General features: G+C 56.0%; 2 long non-coding RNA genes across 2 annotated transcripts; one reads left to right on the top strand and one right to left on the bottom strand.

Moving 5' to 3' along the window:
* Window positions 1-3630: 3630 nt before the first annotated feature.
* LOC149523843 (uncharacterized) lies at window positions 3631-7945 on the bottom strand. Its single transcript, XR_016350337.1, has 3 exons — window positions 7815-7945; window positions 6848-6976; window positions 3631-3802 (listed from the first exon to the last, which is right to left on the bottom strand). It is a non-coding gene; the product is annotated as an uncharacterized LOC149523843 (long non-coding RNA).
* A 3785-nt stretch (window positions 7946-11730) lies between these two features.
* Window positions 11731-20851, top strand: LOC142830836 (uncharacterized). The gene is made up of 2 exons (XR_016350336.1): window positions 11731-15042; window positions 17557-20851. It is a non-coding gene; the product is annotated as an uncharacterized LOC142830836 (long non-coding RNA).
* Window positions 20852-21914: the final 1063 nt, after the last annotated feature.

The raw sequence follows: 21914 nt of genomic DNA, 5'->3' as shown, positions 1-21914 counted from the left end.
CTGGACAAGTACCCAGCCTGCTCTGTGCCTCAGTTTCCCCATCTGTGCAATGGGGATATCGATGCACACTTCCCTCCAAGGGTAGCTGGGAGACAATCCACGAATGAATACAAAAGTCTGTACTCCTCAGATAGCAGACACTAGGGAAGGGAAACAAATGACTGTTATCTGAGTACTTCCCTGGGACCTGCGGGGCGGGTGGAGGAGGGTGGGGGAGAGCGGGGAGAAGCAGTTCCTGAACCTTATTCTGCAGAAGCACACAGAATAAAGACAGATCTTCACGGCTCACTGCCCTTTCCCTTTTCAGTCCATCCTGCCTGAGGGCCTAGAACACTCCCAAGATCAAGCCCCCATTTCTAGAGGAAACCAGGGTAGGGCTGGCTGGAGCCAACCTGTGTTGGTGTGTTGGTCACACTGGCAGCACTAAATTCATGGCTCTCCCAGGGGTCTGTACATGGGGTCCTGTTACCTTACGTGGAGTGGGAATTAGCTGTAATATTTTTATGAAGCCGAGGTGTGCCTCAGTTTCCCTATGTCTGTTGCACTGCTACCCAGCGGGGCCAAAAGGCTCCTGGAACAGGGCAGGAGACAGGAGGTAAGTGTGTGTCACCTAGCTCTGGGTAGAATGAATAGAGTCATTCAAGAACTGGCCAACCCCAAAATAGCAGTCAACCAAGACAATGAGAGCCCCTAAGATTAGATGTTGAACAATCAACATCAAAGAGCAGAAAGCTCCAGCTGGTGGGACTCTTGGATGGAGCTGGAGAGCAAAGGGCGCAGGGACCAGAAGGGCTGGCTTTGGAGGGAGTTGGCTGCTCTCACCTGAGTGGACAAAAGATAGAGACATCCAGCCAGGGAATGAAGCTCATTTTAGCTTGGCTGGCTCATCACAGCACCGGCTTGGCCAAGATGGGCTATGTCTTAACTTCGGCCTTGCTGGGCTGACTTAATGTCTTGCAAAGACGGTAGCCAGGTGACTTAGGCACGGTGGCCTAGCATGGTCTGTATTGCTGGGACGACTTCCTAGGACCTCCACGCCCCAGTGGGCTACCGTGCAAGCCTCCCGCAAGCGTCTGGCCTCGCGGCAGGGAGCCACGCAGAGAGACAGGGATGGCAGGTGCTGATGGCCCAGGCTCAGCGTCATGGAGACCACGGGCCTGCCCCTGTGGAGCTGTGTGAGGTCTGGATACTGCTTACAGGCTGAGCATAGACCAGTCCCTATGGCGCTTCCTGTGGGGCAGGACAGGAGCAGCCGCCTGGTGTGCATGAGAAAGTGGGGTTAGCCCGACCCCCTGCAAGGATCTGATTCTAGAGGGGACCCCCATGCACACCGCCTGCTCACCAGCCCAGGGCGGCTATGACTGGGGGGCGCACCCCCCCGCCCCGCCTCGCTCCCCCTCCCGCTGCCGTCTCTCTGGCAACAAATCCCAGGGACACAAATAGCTCCTTTTGCCCAGCCAGCCCTGGTGGGTTGCCTTGGGAACAAGGAGCTCGGCTTTTGATGTCACTGGGATGGTTGCTACGGCGACGGGCCCAGATTGCCTGTCCCTGCGTGAGGTCACTATTGCCATGGCGACAGACGGGGTTGAGCGAGGGTGCTTTGGCGGGGCGGGGAGGGACGGAGATGGCGTGGCCCGAGCCGGCCTGGCCCCACGGCAGCTCCAGCTCGATGGGCCCAGCCAGCTCCTGAAACGCCGTCGCATCACGCTCCCGGCTGCACAGGCCCCAAGTGGGACGGGAAGCCTGGCTCTGCTGCCCTTTGTGGTGACCCAGGGCCGCTCCCGGGGGGCAGAGAGCAGGGGATGGGTGCTGCAAATGCAGTTAAAGAGCAGGAGTGCTGGGGGGAGGATCATAGGATACTAGAGTCCCAGAGGGGTAAGGTCACGGAGAGGTAGTAGAATATCCCCAAAGCATCTGGGCAGTGCTGCATTGCCAGAAGCATCCCAGAGGCCTCAGAGAAATCAGCAGGACCTGGAGAGACTGGAGTCACAGAGTGAGACTAGACGATCCCAGTGTTACTCGAGCTTCGAGAGTATCTGAGGTGTTAGAGTACTAGGAGGGTTAGTCCTGGGGGGTACTAGAGCATCAAAAGCACTACTGTAGCTACTAGCCTATCTACGTCAGCGTGGTAGTAGAGCGTTCTAGAGTATGAGCTGAGTGTTAGCGAGCCAGGGGGACTTTAGATACTAACATGTCAAAGGAGGATTACTAGAGGTACTAAAAGCGCAGCGGGGCATGAGAGGGGCAGCGAGATGTAAGAGGAGTACTGGGGTGTTAGCATTGTGAACTAAAGAAGCGAGAGGGTGAGGGCACACTGAAGTATTGGGGTGGAGGGGATAGAGGCGTTAGTTTATGTGGAATGAAAAGTACTAGATTATCAGAGAGGTATTAGGGAGATTAGAGTCCAAGACAAGTACTGGTACTATGAGTATCTGAGAGGTAAGAATGACATTAGGGCATGCGTGAGTTAATAGAAATGCTAGAGTCATAGGCACGAGGGCGTCAGAGTTGGATAAAGAGCACACTGACCAAACTGACACCGAGAGTAAGATTCTGTTTTATGAAGGACTTTGCGGTTTCAAAGTTTGACTTCATTTAGAAAGGGCATGAGACCTGAAAATGTTGAAAGCCTCCGAAGATAGTACAGGAAAAAAAATTGTTTTGGATCTATCAAAACACTTCGATTTCAACTTTTTCTATTATATTATGCTAGCAGATTTATCCGGCATTGCTCAAGTCCTTAATGCAATTAATTTTCTTTTTGGAAAATAAAAGGAATATGTACTTGCTTTAAGCTAAGGACTAACACAGCTACCCTTCGGTGTCTTTTTAAATGATTTTATTTTTTTAAAATACAGTGTTATTTTTAGGATGTTAATGTTTATGTTGGATTTCTTTATAAAAGGGATTTTTAACATTTTTAAGTTTAATTTGTAGGTGTTTTTTTTAAATGGGAATTCCATCAAGTATGTTTTTTCTTCATCCCTTCAATCTCTTATCATTTGTTGTGTTTTACAAAAAAGGGCTACAGTCAATTTGGTTTCTAATACAATTTTCTTCCAGTTTTCAAACCTTAAGCATTGATTTAGCAGTGTCAAAACAAAGCACTACTCCAAATTTCTCACTTTATATCTTTTGTGTGAGGTTTGAGAAGCAGTCCTATTCCAGGTTCGTCCTATTTTTCTGTCTCAACTTAATTCAGTCTCTTTCAATATTCGCTCAATTATGTCAATTTTGAGGACTGTGCTTGATTTGGTGATTCTGTCTCTTTTCTATTTGGTTTTATGAGAAGCAATCCCATTCTATGCACATCCCGTTTTCCTGGCACAACCAAACCCTGACGTTGCCTTAAGTTATGATAAGAGGAAGCTGCATACTGAATTTGGTGATCCTAGCGCTTACCTTTTAGAAGGAGTTCTTGAACAAATGGATTCATGGACAGACACACAGACAGACGTACAAACTCTCTAATATTTCTATTCAATTTAAAGACAGGATAAATCAATTCAAAACGAAGTCATTTACAATAAATCTAAACATTTCACTCTGTACATGTGGAAACTCAATATTTCAGCATCATCAGAACTTGGTTTTTCCGCTACAATGAAAGGTTGGCAAAATGGCCCCGATTCTGCGATGTGCTTCGATTTTGGCAGAACTGCATTTGCTGGCAGAACATGGCGCAGTCACGGTTTCTCTGCCCAGCTTGAATGGTGCTTGGTCCTGCTGTGAGGGCAGGGGACTGGACTCGATGACCTCTCGAGGGCCCTTCCAGGTCTAGGGTTCTGGGATTCTATGTCAGCTGGGTGATAGAACGTTTGGGGTGTGGTCAGGCTGTGGGGTTACCAGAGGATGGACAACAGCCGGCATGACCATTGTAGCTAAGGTGGCAGAACAGTTACCACACCAACGCCTTGTTTTCAGTCGCTCATCACTTTCCCCTCACCTTCTGTACTGACCTTCCCCATCCCGCTTAGCCTGCAGGCTCTCCCCAGCACCTCCTGTGATCCCTCAGGCCAGTAAGAGGCTGGGATTAGCGGCTTCTGCCAAAGCTACTTAGCGAGAGCTGCCCAGGAGCAGGCAAGGCAGACGGTAGCTTCCTTAAATAGATGGACAGAGATAGGGCAAACCGGCGGCGTAGGCACATGGCAGGTGGGCACTGGAGTAGCCATTCTCCTATGAGCGATAGCTCATCTTACTCACACAAACTAGCCTGGGCATAATTTAGCTGAAAGGCCAAAGCCCCGGAGACTTGGAATTCTCCTGTCTAGGCCAAGAGGAGGGATGGCACCTGGGGAAAGGCTTTTCCACCTTCGGCTTCCAGAACTGGGGGAAAATATTTGGGAGAAAGGAAAGTTCTGTGCCGAATACCCCAGGCAGACGCAAGGGCAGGCAGGCCAGGTTCGGCGCTCTTTGCAAACCCACTGCCTCCTTGCAAACCCTTCAAAGTCCTGGCCTAGCTTCTCTTCCAGTTGGAATGTAGCAGCAACTGTGGGGGGAGCCTTCAGAGCCTTCTGCCTCACCAATCGCCTGATCTAAGGGAGACTCTCCAGGCACTGCTGGCAGGCGGAGGCCTTTAACAAACGGTTGTAGTTCTGAATCTCTCCAGTAGAAGGCAGTGGCGTATATGCATGTCAGCCAGTTCCTTACAAGAGCCGGGAAAGTGCGTTGAGACAGTTGTTGCGTACACACACAATATCATTGCAATAAAACTTCTCTGAGCAGGGTTTTTCCTTAGCAGTGACAGGGCCTGAGCCAACCTCTGCATCCCCAGACCTGTGCTCAGGATCTGAGTTTTGTGGCTGGAGTCATAAGAACATAAGAATGTCCACACTGGGTCAGACCAAAGGTCCGTCTAGATCAGGGTCCTGTCTTCTGACAGTGGCCAATGCCAGGTGCCCCAGGGGGCATGACCACAACAGGTGATCATCAAGTGATTCCCGTCACCCATTCCCAGAAGCTAGGATCACCGTTCCTGCATATCATGAATGATAACCATTGATGGACCTTGTCTCCATGAATTTATTTAGCTCCTTTTGAACCCTATTAAAGTCCTGGCCTTCACAATATCCTCTGGCAAGGAGTTCCACAGGTTGACTGTGCGCTGTGTGAAGAAAATCTTCCTTTTATTTGTTTTAAACCCGCTGCCTATTAATTTCATTTGGTGACCCCCTAGTTCTTGTGTTATAGGAGCAAGTAGATAACGAATGGTGTAATTTAGAGTTCTTATCAGATGAATCTGCAAGATTTCCCCCTTGTCCCCAGGGGTTTGGATGAGGTCTGGCCTTAAAGCATTAGCCAAAGCTCATGCCATTTGAATAAATGGCCTGCTTGGAGCTACTTATCCCAACCACTTTGCTTTGGACTCTGGCCCATTAAAGTGGTGGGGCCCTGCTCCCTTTGCTGACATAGTGGTCCGATGGGGCTACCCTAGGAGAATCCAGCGGGAGGAGTCTGTCTGGTGGGTGCTCAGGGGCAGATGAGGAGACAGTAAACATTTTGAGGCCCCTATTGATTGGACTGCCAGTGTTTGAGGAAAGCCTCAGGCTGAGTCTGAAGTGGAAAGATACCGGCAGCGAACGGAGACTGTGAGCCGCTGCAGCTGGAGAGCGGGACTAGGACTGCCCAGCAAGACACCAGCTGGGTTATTCAGCGTAGACCACTGTGTGGCCTCCGTGTCGTGCCCTCTGCTGCTGCTAGAACAAAGGAGACCTGGACTGGGCTCTCTTTAGACCCTGCCAAGACCCTCCTCAGCCGTCTCCAGCGGCTTGCTGCGGAGCGATGCAAAGCCCCAGGACCGGGGAACCCAACCTGGCTGGCTCCCCACAAGTGCTGACGGCCAACAGATATTATTCTCTGGCCTGCTACAGAACCATCAGCGCACGGACACACTCCCTTGTCCCAGCTGCGGCCGCGCGGCTCACAGCTGAGGAAGGAGGACCGAGTGCCACAGGGAGGTGGGGCAGCACATTGCATACATGCCCCCCCACCATACGGGGGTAGAGGAGTGGGCAGGCGTGTGCTCACCCCAGCCTGCCCAGCCCTAGGGCACCGGGGGAGGAAGGAGGGCGCGCCATGCGGCCCAGCCCCTAAGCACCGGGAGGGTGGGCACTGGGGGCAGCAACACTCCACCCACAGAAGGCCTACAGCAGGCGTTCTGGGGGCGGAGTGTGGACAGGGTCATGCCCGGAGGTCCCCCTCCTAGGCTCCTGATGCCCATGGACAGCTCCTGAGGAGTTACGCATTGGTCTCCTTTGGCAGTGCAGGGCCCCCTTTGACAGAAGGGGAACTCAAAGCCCACGGAAAGTGAAAGGAGGTGGCCATACAGGCAGAGGTGGGACTAGACCGAACCCAGGAGTCCTGGCTGCGGGGGCTGGGAATCAGCCACAAAACCACCCTCTCTATAAGGCAGAGGAGAAGAGCAGACGGGAACTGCCCCGGCCCCAGGAAGTTGCGAGGCTGCTGTGTGCGGGGGATGCACCAAGGGCCCTGGGGACAGGCCAGTGCAAGGATAGGGGGTGTTGATGAGAGCAATGGCTTACTGAGCTGCCAAGCCAGCCAACCCCCCTGCCCCCGCTTCCTTTCATCCTCCCTTCCCTGGCCCAGATCTCACCCAGCTCCCTGCTTCATTCTCTTCAGATTAGCATGCCCAGCCCCCCGGTTTATCTGCACAGCTGGGTCTCCGGGCTTAGCTCCATCTCCAAGCTGCGGGCTGGTCGTGCACAGGCCACTGAACCAGTTAATCTGAAATCCAGTGGATTTGCCAAGCTGGATTAGCCGGGGCTTGTGTCAGGCAGCCCAAGAGAGGTGGGGGGTGGTGAGGGGAGAGAGACTTTAAGGGCCTTACCTGTAGCGATGCCCAGAGGGAAATCTGCCCGGCTGGGCACGGCTGGAGGAGGGGAGACAAAGGGCTGGCTCGCGGTCCTGTTGCCAGCTCCCAGGCACAGCCCTCTGTGGGGCAGCTCGAGGCCTCAGCCTCGGGGGGAATATGGCGACATTGGGGCTGCCGCTTCAGCACCCCAAAGCTCCTCCCATCCTTCCCCTGACGGAGTGCTTCACTCCGCACAGCGGGATGCAGCCAGTTCTGGGGAGGAACATGCCCCAGTTTAACAGCCCCCACCCACTACACCCCAGAGAGCCTGGGAGAGGAAGCCAGGCCGAATTGCTTTGCAAATGCAGCAGTATGGGGCGGTTGGGGATGCCGGACGGATACAGCTGAATGGAATTCAGCCAGGACATCAGGGCTGCTGCCTCTGACTGCCAGGGGGTCTGGAATGGTCACAAGGAGTGAAAGGATGGGACTGCCAGGAGCACCGCGGGGCCTAGCAGCAGCCTGGAGTCAGCACTGATCCCAGGAAAAGACTCCCCCAGGCCAGCCAGCCAGCCTGGCACATACAGCCCAGCCCCCAGACTGCACAGGGCAGAGGACAAGGTCCCCTCTAATCTTTCCCACCCATGTGCTTGGCTGCAGAAAGGGCCTGTCATTTCCCCAACCGGATACTGAAGTGGAGACATCCCCCCCCCCAGGGACAGACACCCCAGCTGGTCTCCCAACCCCCCTCCACGAGCCCTGGCTCTCCAGACTCCACTGCTGGCTTTCAGGGGTGGTGGGATGGGGTCACTGCCCGGTGCTGGGCAGGGTGGCAGGCAGGAGTGACACCTGTGGAGGCTCCGCAGGGAAGAGGGAGGCTGGAACAGGCAGCCAGGAGGGAGCAGCTCTGCCAACGCACGGTGGCTTTTGCAGGCCAGCCTGCACCTCCCCTGCCCCTGCTTCGAAAGCCTGGCAACTGTGAACCCAGGCCTGGGCCTCCCACCCTTTTCCTCCATCAAAGCCCCGGACTTCAGCATCCCGGCCTGCACCGAGACAGTCCTCTTCCTCCCTGGACACGGAGCGCTGCAGACTCTGTCCTGCCGCCCCTTCCCCCGGCTCCAACCCCGAGCCCCTAGGAGCTCTGCCAGCAATAAATCCCCCGAATCGAGCGGGGAGGAGCCAGGGGATGGGCGGAGCCTCTCCAAAGTCTATTGTGCGGCCATAGTTGATCGCCACGGCAACGGATGTGATGTCACAACGAGGAGGATGACATCAGAGGCCCTAGCCACACCCCAGGATCACATCTCCCCTAACTCCTCTCCTGGCACAGAGCTTCTCATGCACCGCCCAGGCCAGGTGATGCCTGGATCCCCAGGATCCTGCTTTAATGTGCCCAGCAAAGAGCTGTTTCCTGGGCCCCCACTGGCCAGGCAGGAAAACGGCACCGCACTGGGGTTTAGCTGTGACCCCAGGCCATGGGGCAGAGATTGAGCAGTGTCCAACCCGGCTGGCAGCCGGGGGCAGAAAGAGGGGATGGGTCCTGAACCCCAGAGGGGTCACAGCGGGCTGGAATTGAAGCTGGCCGGGGGGGGAGGCTGGGGAAATCCAGCCCCTCCCGGAATCTCAGCGGCTGGCCCGGCTGGAGGCTGGCCCATTGGGGGGTGAAGTCAGGTGCATCCCTGGAAGACGACCCGGGGAGCCATCTGGGATAGTGGCACTGCCCCCCCGAACTCCCTCCAGCGCCTGGGAGCTAGGCGCCTACCGAAGAGGGGGAGGCCCTCAAAGAAGGAGCAGGGGCTGCCATCTAGCGGCCTCCATGGGGATTAACTGGTGTTGCCAATCCACTTGGCTCCTTCCCTCCCTGGTTATCTCTGGGAGCTCGCCATGGCTTGGCACGTGGGATCCGCCGCACCCCTCCAGGGCGGGCTGGCATCCTAGCGCTGGGGCACAGCCAGCAGGAAGGAGGCCCGCTTGTTACGAGATTTGAGGCTCAGGTGCTGTATGTATTACACTGGCTGGAGGGTAGCACCCAGCCAGGGCTCTGGGCCACGCACACGTGAGTAAAATGGGGGCCGCTCTGCCCTAGAGAGACTAAGAATAATAAGACACAATCTTGCTTTTGTGTCGCGCTTTTACTCAGCAGCTCTCAAAGTGCTTTACAGCGGGGAGGGCGGCAGCCGTATCGTCATTTTACAGTGGGGAAACTGAGGCACAAAGACTTGACCAAGGTCACCCAGCACATCGGTGGCAGGGGTGGCAATTGACTCGAGGCCTCCCAAGGCCCAGTCCAGTGCATCGTGCATTGAGCCATACTGCCTCCCACGTAGGAGCAGGACAAAGCACATGAGGTCCACAGAACAGAGCAGGGGGCGTGAGCTGGGGAGACGGCCAAGATCCCAGCCTTAAAGGTGAGGACAAGCATTTCCATGTGACACTGGGAGGGATGGCGAGCCAGCCGGCGACGTGGCGGGGAGGGGGCATGGCGGCAGCGCTCCGACTCCATAGTCAGGCCAGTTTGGGATGAGCTTTGATGGCATGATTTTGTGAGCTACCTTGCAGCTGCTTCCCTGGGACCCAACAGGCCTTCAGCTGCCGCCTGCTCTCCCAGCAGCTGCTCACTTAACGGCTACGTCTAGACTGGCATGATTTTCTGCAAATACTTTGAACGGAAAAGTTTTCCGTTAAAAGCATTTTTGGAACAGAGCGTCTAGATTGGCCGGACGCTTTTCTGCAAAAGCACTTTTTGTGGAAAAGCGTCCCTGGCCAATCTAGACGTGCTTTTGCGCAAAAAAGCCCCGATCACCATTTTCGCGATCGGGGCTTTTTTGCACAAAACAAATCTGAGCTGTCTACACTGGCCCTTTTGCGCAAAAGTTTTGCACAAAAGGGACTTTTGCCCGAACAGGAGCAGCATAGTATTTCCGCAAAAAGCACTGATTTCTTACAGTAGGAAGTCAGTGCTTTTGCGGAAATTCAAGCAGCCAGTGTAGACAGCTGGTAAGTTTTTCCAGAAAAGCGGCTGATTTTCCGGAAAAACTGGCCTGTCTAGACACAGCCAACAAGTTTGGTTTAGGAAAAGCCATCAGATCTGCCTGTTACAGATCCTGCCCCTCCCCCTGCCCTCCTCCCGTGGGCCCTATTCCCTTTCCTCACAGCCAGATAAGGGTTATGGAGTGCATAGAAGGGATGTAATAGTGCAGTCAATTAACCAATTAACCGATAAGCAAAAGCTTATAGCAGTGGTCGCCAACCTTTTAAAGCATGAGATCACTTTCTGAATTTAAATGCAATCCAGGATCCACCTCAAACCCAGACACACTTGCCCCGCCTCTTCTCCAAGGGCCCACCCTGCTCACTCCATCCTCCCCCCCTCCCCCCCCATCCTCACTCACTTTTCTCAGGCTGGGGGCAGAGGGCTGGGCTGGGCTGCGGGGGAGGGGGATGCGGACTCTGCTCTTGGGCTAAAGGATTTGGCGTGTGGGAGTGGTTCTGAGCAGAGCCCGGGGCAGGGAGTTGAGGTGCAGGTGCAGGCTCTGGGAGGGAGTTTGGGTGCAGGGGGACTCGGGGCTAGGGCAGTGGTTTGGGATGCAGGAGGGGTTCCGGACTAGGGCTAGGATTTGGAATGCAGGCTCCAGCTGGGCACCGCTTACCAAAGGTGGCGTCTGGGTGTTGGTACAGGGGACTAAGGCAGGCTCACCCCTATCCTGGGTGGCCCTGCACCATTCCCAAAAGCAGCCAGCAAACTCTCTCCATCCCTGCCCCTCCACCTCACCCCCGCTCCGTGGAGATGGGGTACAGGGTGGAAGGAGGGGCATCCTGACATCAGCACCTCTTCCTCTTCTTCCTGTGCCCTGCACAGCAAGCAGGGGGTTCCCAGGCCTGTGGGCAGCTCCAAGGCAGAGGGCAGGGACAACAAGGCAGTGCTTAGAGGGGCAGATGAATTGCTGGTACTTGACAGACTTCTGGCCAAACCTGTCAGGATCACCTGTCAAAGGCTCCACGATCTACCAGTAGATCCTGATCTCCAGGTTGGTGACCACTGGCTTATAGGTTAATGCTACAGACTCCATGCATTTCCCTCCCCTGCTTTGCCAGTACATTTTTTAGCAGGCTGGCCAGCAGCCCAGCTCAGTCCTGGCTTGCGACGGGTCTGGGACCTGCTCCCGCTGCGGCTCTGCATTTAAAGTGTATTAGCAGCTGGGCGGGCAGGCAGCCTGGCTCAGTTCTGACTTGCGCTGGGTCGGGGAGCTCAGACCCTCTCCTAGACAGCACTTCTCTATCAGAGACAGCAGCGTGGGGTGACAGGCAGCCAGTCTACAAGGAACAGCTTCTGCCTGGCACCCCGTGCTGCTGCCTCTGCTACAGAGGCAGCAGCATGGTGTGGCAGGGGGCTTCTCAGGAGTGAAGCCAGAGCGCGCTGGCTGCTGCTCCTGCCCCCGGGGACTACAGAATAGTCGAGTGACTGATAAGAATTCATGAGGTGACTCGACTATTCAGTGAATTGATATTTAACATCCCTAGTGCATAGCAATGCCTCTGAGGCTGTGTCTAGACTACATACCTCTGTCGGCAGAGGCATGTAGATTAGACACATAGGCAAAGGCAAATGAAGCCGTGATTTAAATGATCGCAGCTTCATTTACATTTACATGGCTGCCGCGCTGAGCTGACAAACAGCTGATCAGCTGTTTGTCCGCTCAGCGCGCTAGTCTGGACGCTCCCCTGCCGACATCAAAGCCCTTTGTCGGCAGCCCCGTTATTCCTCGTGGGATGAGGTTTACCGGGGCTGCCGACAAAGGGCTTTGATGTCGGCAGGGGAGCGTCCAGACTAGCACGCTGAGCGGACAAACAGCTGATCAGCTGTTTGTCGGCTCAGCGCGGCAGCCATGTAAATTTAAATGAAGCCGCGATCATTTAAATCGCCGCTTCATTTGCCTTTGCCAAAACAACAAATCTACATGGCTCCGTCGACGGCGCCATGTAGTTTAGACGTACCCTGAGTGTCTGTCTGTCTGTCCTGAGCCTTGCCCATCTGTACCCAAAGCACGGCTCAGCCTCTGCCCCTTGGGCTAAGCACCCTGCCCTGTTACCACGGCCAGAAGCGTTCCTAGACCTGTATGCGTGGCGTTGCCACTGGAAGGAGCCAAAGAGTCCGAGTGGGGGGGGGGGAGGTCACGTAATGCGCCTCTGGAAGGGCTGATCTTTGGGTGCTGATGTTCGGAGCAGCCCCTTCTTGGCTCGCGCTGATAACGATTTGTCCCAGCGCGTCCTTCCTTCCTGACTGCTCCAGCCGCGGCGCTTTCGTTCCTTCATTACAGTCAGGCTTACAACAACCCCAGCACTGCTGGCCCCTCGTTACTGTCCCCTGTCTCTCGTCCCCCACTAACGGCCTCCTTCTCTGGGCGGGGCTCCTTTTGATTCCTGTTAACCTCGGCAGCCAGCACGCCGGGCTCTTCCTGCCCGTTTCGTTTCCCTGCGAGCGGTCACGGACTATAGATTCTGGGCTGGTTTTCCTCCTTCCTTGGAGAGTTTTATTTAACCTCAAGTCTCCAAGCCGTTGGCCTGTACTCGCCAGGACTTGCACCGCCTCTTCTCCCCCAGACCCCGACTCCATTCGCTCTTCTCCATCATCTCTGAGTCGCTTGTCCTCTGGGCGGTGACAAGTGAGGGGACTATGGCTCCCTGGCCTGTCCCGGCGACCTGGCTCACACAGCACCTTCCTTACCCCCAGCCCTCTGGCTGGAGTCTTAGGCACCCTGCTGATGTGTGAGCCCAGCTGTGTTTGTTCCTCCCCAACCTCTCTTCTTGGCCCAGCTCCTGCCCCACTGCTCTGCAGGGGGGCCCAGGAGAGGAAGGGGGGCTTTGTAGATTAAACCCTGGAGACTAGGATCTAGTCCTGCCTCTGATGGTCTGCGAGCCGCGGCCTCTCCCACCCTTCGTCCGTTTTGCCTGTAAGCGCGTCTGTTGCTCACTAGCCCAGCAGGGCACCCAGCCCAGAGGCGCCTCCAGCTGCTACCGAAATAGCAACAATAAGGATCTTGGAATTGCCCATGCCCTGTTCTCTTCCCATCCCAGGCGCTGGTGCAGGATCACATGGTTCTCTCCCCAACTTCCCCTCTGCCCCTGCACATGAACCCAGCTGGCCTCGCAGGGACTCCTGATGCTTGGTCATCTCCCGTCCCTCCCAGCCTTCTCCGTGTGCGTCCTACCGGTGTGCACAGCCCTTCCAGCACAGTGTCTGCAGGTTATGGGCATAAGGCCAGTGCACACGATCACTACGCCAGAGAGCTGGAAGCCAGAATGGATCATTAGCACCTCTGGCCTGACCTGCATACCGCAGGGCATTGCATTTCACCCAGGCACCCTTGCACTGGCAACTCCCAGCTTCCCTTGGCTGTGTCTTCCAAGGGTTAATCTGCCTCTCTCTTACCCATGAGCTTTGTTTCTAACTCGGATTTGTCTGGCTTTGAAGTCAAGTCAACCTGTGGAACTCCTTGCCAGAGGAAGTTTGAGAAAGCCAGAGACTATAACAGGTTCAAAAAAGAGCAGGACACTGGGCTAGAGGGACCTTGGGGCTGAGCCAGGGTGGCCATTTTGATGTTCTCATATTCTCAACTTTCATCCTGTTGAAATCAGACCCATCCCCCCCCTTTGTCACTGGCCACCTTCCGCACGAGTCGTCAGTGGGGTTTGACTATGGGGGCTCCAGGACAGAACTCACGAGCCTCTGGCATGTCAGCTCAGAGATTAGCTCCAGTCGCTGGCAGCGGCAGTAGCCGTGTTGGCTGGTCGGCCACAAAGACGGGCATTTTCTGGAGGGCTCGGCTCTGCTGTGGTATCAAAAGGGCCGCTCGGCGCTAGAGGATCGTGGGTTTGGTGCTGAAGCCTCCGTTCCTTGGCCCTTTGGTTTGTCCATTCAAAGCTGGCTCTGCTGCTAGCGCAGGGGTGGAGGATGCAGCCCCTGAGGGTTGGGGCTCCCTCCTCTTCTGCAATGAGGAGCCCCGAGCCTCTGGGGCTGGAGTCAGGCAAGCCCAGGGCTGGATCTGACCCATGAGCCCTGCCTGGCGGGGGGAACGGCTCCCCCCCACTGGGGAAATCGCAGTGCAGCAAAGCATTGCAGGAGGCTTCCCCCCCATCGCTCTGATTGGCTGTAATCAGGGCCAATAGGAGCAGTAGGGGCCAGTGCCTGGGCATAGTGGAGGACACAGGACCACACACATCCCTGGGGAGGTAAGTTCTCCTCATTGCCCAGATCCCCATCCTCAGCCCACTCTTGCACCTGACCACTCTCCCAGACCCACTAACCCCCACCCCGCTCCTGCACCCTCTCTCCCGCCAGACCCCACACCTCAAGCCCCCTTCCCAGCAGCCCCCTCCCACACACTGAACCCCTCATTTCTGGGCCCACCCCAGAGCCTAGGGAGACCCACAAAATCTACTAGCCTGGGCCCCCCGAGGCTCTGGTGTGCGAGGGGAATGTGGAGAGCGTCTTTCTCCTTCTCAGTCGGGGGTCATGTCAGTGAAGTGTGTGTGTGTGGGGGGGGGGTTGCTTCTCACTTTTGTGTGGCCCCCAACTGATTTTTTTCTGGGTCTGTGGCCCCCACCCCTGTGCTAGTGCATAGAAGGGCAAAGAGCTGCTGGTTTAGGAGCCAGTCTGCCCAGCCCGGTGGCCACAAAGAGCCAAGGGAACCCTGCTGTGCCCTGCTGGCATGTCCTCAGGGACCCGCAGCCTTGTGAACCCACGTTTATCACAGTGGGAAAGGGATCCCTGGAGTTTTCTCTGGGACGGGGTGGCTCTGAGGCAGGGGGTGGCTCTGCACTAGGGACAGAACATCCCAGTTAGTCAGTTAACCAGTTAACCAGTAGGTTAACCTAATATTGAACCGGTTACCCAACTAAGCGGGATCCCAGGGTGGGGGGCCCCCTCCTCCCATGGGGCTCCTGCTCCCAGCCCCACTCAGGGCTGCTGGCCCTAACTGGGGCTGTTGGTTCCCAGCTGGTGCAGGCTAGCAGCTGACAGCCCCATGTGGGGGCCTGGCAGGACTGGAGCAGCCTTCCGCCCACAGCAGCGGCAGGCAGGGGGCACTGGTTAACCATTACTCAATAAGCATCACCTGTTTATATCCCTACTCTGCACAGGGGCCCATCTGGCACAGATCTTGCTTCTAGGCCAGGCCAGGCCAGGATGGAAGCAATGTGGAGCTGCCAGGGCTCCGAGGACATTGGCCAAGGTGGGCAGCTTGCTGGGCACCTCCCCAGAGGTGGGAGGCCCGTGTGGGGGTGGGTACCGCTGCTCCAGACTCTCAGAGAGACTGCTGCACAGTGGCGGCTTCTAAGCAGCAGGGTTAACGGCAGGTTTTCAGCCACTTAGCAGCAACCATTGTGGCTGAGGCAGGGAAGGTGCTGGGGGGCTCCAGACCCCCCGAGTCCCCTTGATTGGCTGCAGTGGGGTCATGCCCTGGTGGTCGTGGCGGGAAAGGAGACAGAAGCTTCTGCAGGAGCATGCTCTCTGATGGCCAGCATGCTGGGATGCATTAACAGGAGTGCTGTGAGCAATACCCAGAAGTCATTCTTCCCCCTGCCACTCTGTGCTGATGAGACCTCAACTGGAGTATTGGTTTAACCACCACTGGGTGGATTTGAATCCAGCACCTCTGAAGCTTAGTACAGGAGCTTCTACAGCTTTTGAGCTATAAAGCCAACTGGTTCTCAGCCTACGCTGGGGAGGTCTCTTGTTCTTAGCTGTTGCCGTGGTCTAAGTTCAACTGCATGGGACAGTGAACCACACACTAGGGCTGTGTCTACACTTGCAGCTTCTTGCGCGAGTAATATGCAAATGAGGCTAAGCGTGGAATATCGCCGAGCCTCATTTGCATACCACCATTTTTTTCAGAAGAGGCTCTTGAGCAAGAAGGAGCATCTATACTGCCCCTTCTTGCGCAAGAAAAACCCTCTTGTGCAATGCCGTTCTTCCTGTCAAGTAATAGGTGTAACGGCCTTGCGCAAGAGGGTTTTTCTTGCGCAACGAGGGGCAGTATAGACGCTCCTTCTTGCGCAAGAGCCTCTTCTGAAAAAAAATGGTGGCTCATTAGGTATGCAAATGAGGCTCGGCGATATTCCACGCTCCGCCTCATTTGCATATTACCCGCGCAAGTAGCCGCGAGTGTAGACACAGCCCTAGTGTGTGGGTTACATTGGGTCCAGTTCTGGGCCCCACATTTCGGGAGCAATGCGGAGAATTTGGAGAAGGCCAGAGAAGAGCAACAAAAATGACGAAAGGTCATTCCGGTGGAAGTCTGAAAGGACTGGAACAAAAGACAGGACGATGCAGCACTTTAAAGACTAACAAGATGGTTTATTAGGTGAGGAGCTTTCGTGGGCCAGACCCACTTCCTCAGATCAATTTGTGGAAGAAAATTGGTACGACCATATATACCAAAGGATACAATAAACAAACATGGGAACACATCACTATTCTACATGAAAGAACGGGGTTTGGTTACTTTGAAAAAGAGAAGACTGAGAGGGGACAGGATCGCAGTTTTCAAGTACTTAAAAGGGTGTTACAAGGGGGAGAGGAACAATTATTCTCTGAGGACAGGACAAGAAGCAATGGGCTTAAACTGCAGCAAGGGAGGTTTAGGTTTGGACATTAGGAAAAACTTCCTTCCTATCAGGGTGGTGAAGCACTGGAATGAATTGCCCAGGGAGGTTGTGGAATCTCCATCTCTGGAGATATCGAAGAGCAGGATGGACAGACACCTGTCAGGGATGGTGTAGACAGTGCTTGGTCCTGCTGTGAGGGCAGGGGACTGGACTTGATGACCTCTGGAGGTCCCTTCCAGTTCTAGTGTTCTCTTGAGTCTTTGATTCGGCCGAACACCCATCATTTCCCTGGGCTGATGTAGTTTTGACATGTCCCCACCAGAGGACGCCGAAGTACCATGCAGGCCATGGAGAGGGGAGTGGGGGAGAGAAGGATGCTGAGAGACCCATGCCAGTACAGTACAGGGGAGGGGGAGGGTGTTTGCAGGGGGCCTCACAAAGATCTGTCCTGTGCACAAAGCTGAGCCCTTGGTGCAAACAGCTCGGGGCGATCCCTTTGCTACGGGTGGGTTTGGGCCCATGGGGGCAGGGGGAGGGTCTGCCCCCATCCTGCCTTGTGGCACAGGACATCCTTGCTGGCTTGGGGAGGCCCAGGGGGGTCAGGATCGGGGCCCTAGTGTGGTTCCCCCTGTAGCAAAGCAGATCTCAGAGTAGGGTGCTGGTCTGTAATGCTCCCATGTAGAGCCCCTCCGGCTGGGGGTGTTTCACTGACCTGCCAGCCGGGGCATGGGCCATTTCCTGGCGAGGCGGAGGCTGAGTTTGGCCCTGACCATTGTCAGTCTGGGGTCAGAGACATGACAGCCTCTGGCTCCAGCCGGTGTCAGCCACGGGAGAGGCCGGGGTCCACGTACCCCCCTGACAAAGAGCCTCCCACCAGCAGGCTGGGGCCCGGAGAGGAGCTGAGGGGCTGGCTCGGAGAGGTGGCTTTACAGACCCCAAACCAGGGGCCCTTTGGAGCTAGGCCCTATTTATTGGCTAAATTGCGCTGCTCAACCTGGGCTCGTGAACAGGCGCCGGGTCACTGGGGGAGGCGGGATGTTCTGGCTAGATCCGTGTAGGAGAGGGAGTCCCAGTATGGAAAAGCTGGAGACCCACAGGAATGAAAGGATCTGGCTTTCTTCCATGGTTGCTTTTAACAGGTGGCTTCCTTCCTTCCCCCTGGCTACAGCTCAGCACCTGGTCACTGCCGGTCCCTGTTACAGCCTGGCAAGACCCTGGCCTTCGGGTGGACGTGGCTTCCTCCGACAACCCTATGTGTCCCCCCCGTTCCCCCAACACAGCACTGCCCAGCTGGGACTGTCAGGGTGTGTCTAGACTACAGGGTTGTTTCGGGGGAAAAAAGTACCCTTTTTCTGAAAAAACTTCACCTGCGTCTAGACGGCAGCCGTGTTCTTTCGAAAGTAAATCGAAAGAACACGGCAGTTTTTTCGATCACGGTAAACCTCATTGCACGAGGAATAACGCCGTTTTTGGAAAGTACTCTCGAAAAAAGGCGCTATTGAATGCAAACTGTGCTTTTTCGAAAGAGAACGTCTCGACTCTCTTTCGGAAAAGCGGTGCGCTTTTCCAAAAGATCTGCCTGTAGTCTAGACGCTCTCTTTTGAAAGAGGCTTGTAGTCTAGACGTAGCCTCAATGAACCGGGGCTTTCTGCAAAGGGCTCTGCTTCCCTGCACCAGCCCCTTGTGCAGGACTTGGTCGGAGCAGCCTGGGTACTGTCTGCTTGTGAAATGCAGCAGTCAGTGGGTTACAGCTGCTGGGGGCTGTGGGAGGCCCTGGGGGCGTGGGGAATCCTGCAATGGGGTGCAGGCTGAGTGCAGGGGAGGCCTGATGGGGAGGCATTGTGTGCATGGCAGACCCTGGATAACAGTGTCAATGGGGGGCCCAGAACTGGGGTGTGTGCAAGCCTGGGAGACCCTGGGGGTACATGGGAGCTTTGTTTCTGCTCTTTGGGCTGGCTCCAGATGGGGTCGCCCTTTTCCTGAGAGGTGTTACCATGGGAACCTAGCGCTGACCAATGAGAATGACTCTCGCCCATCCTCTTCCTCCCTCCTGCAGGGTGAAGGTTTCAGGGTGCTGCATCCTACCTCTGTCCTGGGATACCCAGCTCCCAGTGGAGTCCCCCCAAACCCGCCGCTTCTCACCCCTGGCAGCTTCGCGCCTGTTCTCTGCTCCGTGGTGCTCACCTCTCATCCGGGCCTGCCAAGGAACTTGCCCATGGGACTTCAAACACCGTCTTGCGGCTGTATTTTTCCACAGCAGGAAGCATGGTATTCCTGCCACATGGCAGAAGATATGAAAGGCCCTGGAAACACCTCCATTTTGTTTTCAATCCTGCCTCTCACCTCTGGAGGAACTTTGCTACAAACTGAAGCCCTCAGCATAGGACTCACTGACCTATCTAAACTGTGGGGGTTCTCCAGGGACTTGACTGAAGCCAGCAGTTTACTCCATCTCTGCTACAAGCCTGCACCTTGAACTTTGCAGTTGGTGTGTGGATCTGATTCCTAACTCTCACCCTGCCTTCCTTCCTTCCCAAGGGAGGGAGTCGAGCAAGCATCCAGGAGCACACTGCATCCGAGCAGGGAAGGGAAATAACGCCGCAGAGTGAATGCGGAAAATACCAGGAGATAAGGACAGAAGAGTGGAGAAAAGGGACAGGCTAGGCCCAGAGCTGTGGTCAGGCTGTTAAATCCATATGCCCAGGAAGGGTGGGTATGGTGGCAGCAGCGCTGGCCTGGAAATGCTGGTCTTATCCCTTATAGGTCTGCAGGCAGCTCAGGCTGGGCTCTGAGCGTGGGACCCCTCTGCGGCTGCAGGGGTGCTGCCCTGGAGTGCCAGGCCATCAGAGAGACAAGGGGGGGGGTCCATATCTGGACCACTGCAAAATTCCAAGGGGTGCTTTTAGGCACCAGTGGCCAGAACCCTATTGGCTTTGAGTGCAAACTGGACAGGCTGAAAGGGAGGAAATGGGGGGGGGGGCGACACATGGTGCCCCTGAAAGCTGGTCAATGGAGCTCCCTGCCCTTCCACCACTGAATTGATACCTCCCAGCGCTCAGAGGCCCAGCACCCAAGGCAACCCCCTGCCCCATCCCTTCCGCCAAGCCCCGCCCCTTTCCATCCCTGCCCTGCCCCTTTCCACCCCTGCTCCGCCCTCTTACCCCCTGCCTCAAACAGTGCGAGCCGGGGGATTATCAGGGGACCGGCGTGGAGGCAGCAAGGGCTTTGCTGTGGCAGTGGGAAGCGGAGCGCCCGGGCCGCGGGACAGAGCAAGGCTGCTGGGTCACTCCAGCTCCCACCGGTGTAGAGAGAGGGGAACCCAACTCTGACCACCACCCACCTCAGGCCCCCAGATTCTCGTCTGGGAGCCTTCCATAGGACGGCTGAGGTGGCCAAAGTTCTGCCTAGAGCGTCCTACCTCCCCCCCCCCCCCCCAGATCCTGTTCTGGAGTCTGCACCGTGCAGACAGGGCCGCTGTCGGGGTTTAGCCCTGGCGGTTGTGTTGGATCCGATCTGCCCATCACCGTGCTAACGAGCAGCCGGTGTGATTGTGTGTGGGAACCTGCCCGGCCCCTTGTTTATTCACCCACCCCCGGCAACGCTGGTCCATGCCAAGTGGCCCCAGACACAAAGCCCAGCCTGATGTAATTACGCGGCTGGAGCGGCAGGTTCGTTAGCAGCCGCTCGTGGGCTCTGCTCGGTGCCTGGCATGCTCACAACCCCAGCAGAGCGTCCTGGCCAATTTCCCGCCAGCAGTGCCTGGCTCCCTGATCAAGCACTTTAAACCCGGCTCGGCGGCTCATGCATCCACTGCTGTTCTCCGCAGGCCTGGACCGAGGCAACCGCAGCCCGAAGCAGACATCCTGGGGCTCCCAGGGAGGGAGCCTGACCCGGTCCTTAGACCCTAGCTCTGCCCTGCAGGAGGCTTGTCCCCTCTCCGGGCTGCAGCAGGGACCGGACGCGAGGGAAACCAAGCACCCAAGGAGCCCATCGGGGGACTATGTTTGAACCCAGTGGCCTTGGTTCTTAGCTGCCCCCTCAATCCATTGACAGCCCCTTCCCACCTAGCCAGGGTGGGGCTGTTCTGAGCCCCCCTCTGGGAACTTCTCTTCCCCAGGGGTTCCCCTTCTGGGACCTCCAGCTGCTTTCTGCCCCCTTTTTTTCTGCAGACAGGGCTGGGAGAGTCCAGCCCTTGCTGGCAGGACTCCCTGCTGGGGCCCAGCACCTTGAAACATTCCCCAGCAGTCAGCAGAGGGGAGAGGCTAGAAATGGTCGGCGGCCCAGGCCGGATTCAAGGCAATGCTCCTGTCTTCCATCCGATCACTACCTGCAGCGGGAGGCTAGTGAGTTGCTTGTTCCAGCCCTTCCCTGGGGTCTGCCCCTTCCCTGAGGTCTCACCCCCGCCCTGCCCCTTTCTTGAGCGCCTTCCCCCACTTGCTCCCCCCTCCTCCGCCTTCCTCTTGCTCACTCTTCCTGACCCTCGCTCACTTTCGCTGGTATCCCCGAAATAGCAATTCTGCGTCTTTTGAGCACGCCCGTTATTTCAAAATATCAACGGGCTCGCTAGCCCGACGTCCCCGTAAACCTCGTTCCACGAGGAGTCAGGGACGTTTCGGAAGAGCGAGTTGTTTCGAAATAAGATATGCAATTTGCACAGCTCAAACTGTGTATCTTATTTCGACTCACGGTGCAGTGTAGGACCCTTGGGGTGTGTCTAGACTACATGCCTCCGTCGACGGAGGCATGTAGATTAGACAGATCGGCAGAGGGAAATGAAGCCGCGATTAAAATAATCGTGGCTTCATTTAAATTTAAATGGCTGCCCCGCTCTGCCGATCAGCTGTTTGTCGGCAGATCGGGGCAGTCTGGACGCACTGCGTCGACAAAGAAGCCTTTCTTGATCGGCACAGGTATGCCTCGTGAAACAAGGTTTACCTGTGCCGATCAAGAAAGGCTTCTTTGTCGACGCGGCGCGTCCAGACTGCCCCGATCTGCCAACAAACAGCTGATCGGCAGAGCGGGGCAGCCATTTAAATTTAAATGAAGCCGCGATTATTTTAATCGCGGCTTCATTTCCCTCTGCCGATCTGTCTAATCTACATGCCTCCGTCGACGGAGGCATGTAGTTTAGACGTACCCTTGGAGTCCAGGACTTCCCAAGATCATCCCCCTGTTGCTGCAACCAGCCACTCTGCCCTGGAAACCCAGGTGGTGGGTTCTCTGCTAGCCCTGCTGAGGCCTATGGGAGAAGGGGGCAGCAGCTGGTGCAGGCATGGACAAGACAAGAGGGATGAGTTATATCTGCCGATGCAGCTACCTCTGGGGCGAAACATGGCGACTCTTGCACAAACCCACCACAGGAGAATTAGGGTCAGAGGCAACTAGAGATACTAGGTCCAAAGCAAAAGGCAGGGGGAAGAGGGAGATTTAGGGCAGTGTAATGTAATTACCTAAATCAGAATTTGCCCAGGACCCTGGAACAAGTTCTCCCACTCTT

This window comes from Pelodiscus sinensis, chromosome 10, assembly GCF_052426305.1.
Source record: "Pelodiscus sinensis isolate ZL-2025 chromosome 10, ASM5242630v1, whole genome shotgun sequence".
Classification (NCBI taxonomy): domain Eukaryota; kingdom Metazoa; phylum Chordata; order Testudines; family Trionychidae; genus Pelodiscus; species Pelodiscus sinensis.
This window is presented reverse-complemented; position numbering and strand designations above follow the sequence as displayed.